Raw genomic sequence first — 5444 nt, 5'->3', positions numbered from 1 at the left:
TGGAAGCACTACTTCAGAGTGCTGTTCCTTCATCAGGTGGTTCACCCCAGTCCAAAACTGGCACCTCCAAATCCCACGTAAATGATGAAGCTCTCTTCAATCACCTGCAGATGCGCATGGAAATGCCAGCAGAGATACCCATTGAAAGTTATCCTGAGATAGATGACACTATAATGCACAAAGGAACAGATGGATGAGGCAGGGATACATATAGTACATTCTCCAAATGAGAAGCCTGATGGTCCTGAAGAGTCTGATGATTGTCTGCTTGCTCCCCCACCTGTCTCCCCAGCTGAAGTGCATAATGCCTTAGAGATGATCCTAGATTTCATACTTTAGTACAAGAACAAGGAAACATGTCTGGCTGAACTGATGACATGGCAAGCTGTATCACACATTTGAAGTCACAAAATAGAAAATTGTCCCTGTTTTTCTAGACCCAATTCCGAATATATTGGAATGCCATTTGCTTTACAAGACTAGGACACATTGGAAATAAAGCCATTTTTCATATTTACTGCTTTACTGTGTTTTCATTTTTTTTTAAAAAAGTGCATTTGTCAGCAGTCTGTTACACAGAAAACTCCTCTTCTATCTTGAAATTGCACTTAACTAGAATTTGTCGAGGATTCCTGGCAAATTGACATGCTGTGATCTAACTGTATTAGTAATATGTTATTTCTGTAACATGCTGACTTATGAGGAGATACAATACTATGAGGAGAAAGTGAGGACTGCAGATGCTGGAGATCAGAGCTGAAAATGTGTTGCTGGAAAAGCGCAGCAGGTCAGGCAGCATCCAAGGAACAGGAGAATCGACGTTTCGGGCATAAGCCCTTCGGGCTTATGCCCGAAACGTCGATTCTCCTGTTCCTTGGATGCTGCCTGACCTGCTGCGCTTTTCTAGCAACACATTTTCAGATACAATACTATGGGCATGATATATACTATACCAAAATCTTGATCAGGTGTTAATATTGTTTACACTTCTTAATTTACATCAAAAAGACCCCAGTGATGTGAAATTAAAAACACAGAAGTGCTGGAGAATTGCAGTAAGTCAGGCAGATTTGTAGAGCTAGAAACAGAGTCAATGTTTTGAATCAGATGTGACTTTGTCAGTGATGCAAAACAGTGCTGAATTGCTGAAATAATTTTGGTTTTGTTTTATTTATTATTGTCAGATGTACTGAGATACAGTGAAAAGTATGTTTTACATGCTAACCAGGCAAATTGTACTTATATAAGTACATCAGGGTAATAGAACAGAATGCAAAATAGTGTTACAACTACAGAGAAGGTGCAGAGAAAGAGTATCTCTAATATATGAGAAGTCCATTCATAAACCTGATAACAGAGGGAAGAAGCAGTTCTTGGAATCTGTTGTTACATGTTTTCAAACATTTGTATCTTCTGCCTGATAGAAGAGGGTGGAAGAGAGTGTAATGTTGATTATGTTGACTGCTTTCCTGAAGCAGCAGGAAGTGTAGATGGATTCAATGGAAGGAAGGTTGGTTTACATGATGGACTAGGCTGTGTTCACAACTCTCTGTAATATCTTGCAGTCTTGGTACAGCAGTTGCCACACCAACATGTGATGCATTCAGATAGGATGCTTTCTATCATGCATCTATAAAAATTATTAAGCATCGTTATGGACATGCCAAATTTCCCTGTACCTTTCTTGCTTGGTTTCCAGCAGCGAAATTGAAACATTGAAAATAAGACCAGGAGGAGGCTGTTTGAGGCTCCTCAGACATTCAATATAATTATAGCTGATCATCTAACTCAGTACCCTATTCTTGTTTTTTCCATTGCGACCTTTTACTCCTTTAGCCTGAAGAACAATATCTAACACCTTCTTGAAAACATTAAATATTTTGGCTTTAACCACTTTCAGTCGCAGAAAATTCCACAGGCTCACCACTCTCTGAATGCAGAGTTTACTCCTTATCTCAGTGCTAAACGGTCTGCCCTGTACCTTACGCTGTGACTCGGCGGCATGGTGGCTCAGTGGTTAGCACTGCTGCCTCACAGCCCCAGGCGACTGTATGGAATTTCCACATTCTCCTTCTGTCTGAATAGATTTCCTCCCACAATCCAAAGATGTGCAGGTTAACTTAATTGGCCTAACTAAATTGCCCATAGTGTTTGTGGAGGTGCATTAGTCAGGGAAACGTAGAACTGTAGAGCCTGGGAATGGGTCTAGGTTACTCTTTCAACAATGAGTGTGGACTTGTTGAGCCAAATGGCCTGTTTCCAGGCTGTAGAGATTCTATGAACTCCTGGTTCTCAACTCCCCAATCAGTAAGAATATTCTTCCTGCATTTACCCTGTCTAGTCCTGTTAGAATTTTATAGGATTCTATAAAATCCCACAATCATTCTTCTACACTTCAGTTAATACAGTCCTAACCAATCCAGTCTCTTTTTATATCTCAGTGCCTCAATCCAAGGAATCAGTCTGGTATTTCCTTTATATACCTTTATTGTATTCCCTCCATTGCGAGAATATCTTTCTTCAGCTAATGAGACCACAATATTCCGGGTGCAATCCCAAGGAACTATACAACACTGCTCCTGTACTCGAATCACCTCAAATCCTCTCCTATAAAAGGCCAACATATTAATAGCCTCCTTCATGACCTGCTGCACCTGGGTGCTTACTTTCAGTGACTATTGCATAAGGACCCTCAGATCTGAAAAATGTAGCAGGTTGCATTAAAATTGTAAGCCTATTTTGAAATGTTAGGAGAAAGTAAAGACTGCAAATGCTGGAGATCAGAGTCAAGAGTGTGGTGCTGGAAAAGCACAGCAGATCAGGCAGCATCTGAGAAGCAGGAGAATCGAAGTTTCGGGCATAAGCCCTTTTTCAGGAATGAGGCTTGTAGGCCAGGGGGAGCTGTGAGATAAATGGGAGGGGGGAAGGTGGCTGAGAATGTGATAGGTAGATGAAGGTGGGGGAGAAGGTGATAGGTCGGAGAGGAGAGTGGAGCAGATAGATCAGAAAGACAATGGACAGGTCAAGAGGATGGTGTCATGTTGGAGGCTTAGGACTGGGATAAGGTGCAGGGAGGGGAAATGAGGAAACTGGGGAAATCCACATTAATCTCATGGGATTGCAAGGTTCCAAGGCGGAAGATGAAGCGTGCTTCTTCCAGGCATCGGGTGGTTAGGGTTTGGCGATGGAGGAGGCCCAGGGCCTGCATGTCCTTGGTGGAGTGGGAGGGGGAAGTTGAAGTGTCCAGCCATGGGGTGGTGGGGTTGCCTTGGTGGTGAGGTGTCCCAGAGATGTTCTTTGAAATGATCCGAAAGTTGGCATCTTGTCTCCCATAGAGGAGACCACATCGGGTACAACTGATACAGTAGATGACATTTGTGGAGATACGAGTAAATTTCTGTCGGATGTGGAAGGATCCTTTGGGGCCTTGCACGGAGGTGAGGATAGAGGTGTGGGTGGAGATTTTGTATTTCCTGCAGTGTCAGGGGAAGGTGTCAGGAGTGGGGTGAGGGCTGATGTCAGGGGGCACGTGAATCTGACAAGGGAGTCACAGAGGGAATGATCTCTCTGGAACGCTTTTAGGAGTGGGGAGGGAAATATATTCCTAGGGTTAGAATCTGCTTGTAAGTGGTGGAAGTGGCGGAGGAAGATACGATGTGGATTGGAAGGTGAGGACCAAGGGGGTTCTGTCCTTGTTTCGTTGCAAGGGCATCATCGACCATATGAAGGGGAATTTGCTGTCTTTGAAGAAGGAGGTCATCTGGGATTTTCTATGGTGGAATTGCTCATCCTGGGAACAGATGCGGTGGAGGCGGAGAAATTGGGAATAAAGAATAGTGTTTTTACAACAGGCAAGGTGGGAGGAGGTGTAGTTCAGAGAGCTGCGTAAGTTGATGGATTTGTAGTAGATGTCAGTGGTTAGTTGGTCACCAGAGATGGAGATAGAGAGGTCCAGGAAGGGGAGGGAGGTGTCCAAAATGGTCCAGGTGAATTTGAGGTCAGGGTGAAAGGTGTCAGTGAAGTTGGTGAACTGTTCAATCTCCTTGAGGGAGCACGAGTTAGGCACCGATACAGTCATCGATGTAGTGAAGGAAAAGGTGTGGAATGGTGCCTGTCTAGCTGAGGAAGATAGACTGTTCCATGTATCCTACAAAGAGGCTGGGGGCCATGGCTACCCCTTTCGTTTGGAGGATTGGAAGAAGAAGTTGTTAAGGGTAAGAACCAGTTTAGCCAGGTGGATGAGGGTGTCAGTGGAAGCTCACATGTAATCCACCTTGTCTTCAAAAGGTGGCAGAACAACACTACATTAGATTTAGACTGTTTGAGATGGTGCGAGAGGAAGAAATGGGAGGGTTTGGAGGTCTTTGTCATGGCTGACAGATGTAACAGGGACTGGATGTCCATGGTGAAGATAAGGCGTAGGGTGGCATTTTGAAATGTTGGCATTATTATTATTTGTTGTGGCAGATGACTAGCAGTTTAAAGTATTAAACAAAGAATCAATAAAATAAATATATAAATAATGCTCAGACAGCTATTGCATGTATGAATGGCCTCCTTCTGTATCATAACAATTCCGTGATTCTGTAAGGCAGAGGGTGTACTAACATTTAAACTTTACAATGTACATTTAATTCTTTGCTTTTGAAATTGAAAATGCTCTCTGTGCTATTAAGCAGAAATGAATGCTTAACTTTTCGCTAGTTCCACCTAATATACATGCAAATGGAACATGGGAGACTGAGCAGAAGGTGCAATACATATATTCGGGTGCGTTTTTGTGGGAATCTTTACGCTTGTCTCCGGCAACCTTGATTGATGAGCCACTGAACAGAAGAAAACAGCGGATGATGGGCTGAATTCCCAGGGGAAATTCAACACTACAGATTGACTCAGCAACTGGAAGAGAACACACATTAGCAATTGCACAGCAAGTCAGCAGCAAGCTGTGCAGATTTGACTATAAGAAAGAAATATGTCCATATTACTGTGTAGCATTCTACTTCTTTAAAAAATGGCTGCTTATTTGGGAGCTTTCACATGATGGAGTTTATAAGAAGCAATACATGGCTATGTTAACAGAATGCCCAGAATGATCAAGACTACAAAGTTTGTGAGAAGATTTGTAGCTTGGGTGCTTGTTGTTGTGGTTCTGTTCGCCGAGCTGGGAATTTGCGTTGCAGACGTTTCGTCCCCTGTCTAGGTGACATCCTCAGTGCTTGGGAGCCTCCTGTGAAGCGCTTCTGTGATCTTTCCTCCGGCATTTGTCGTGGTTTGAATCTGCTGCTTCCGGTTGTCAGTTCCAGCTGTCCGCTGCAGTGGTCGGTATATTGGGTCCAGGTCGATGTGCTTATTGATTGAATCTGTGGATGAGTGCCATGCCTCTAGGAATTCCCTGGCTGTTCTCTGTTTGGCTTGTCCTATAATAATAGTGTTGTCCCAGT

The sequence above is a fragment of the Chiloscyllium plagiosum genome, chromosome 1, assembly GCF_004010195.1.
Source record: "Chiloscyllium plagiosum isolate BGI_BamShark_2017 chromosome 1, ASM401019v2, whole genome shotgun sequence".
Classification (NCBI taxonomy): domain Eukaryota; kingdom Metazoa; phylum Chordata; class Chondrichthyes; order Orectolobiformes; family Hemiscylliidae; genus Chiloscyllium; species Chiloscyllium plagiosum.
The sequence above is the reverse complement of the archived record's forward strand: the minus strand, read 5'-3'. Positions refer to the sequence as shown.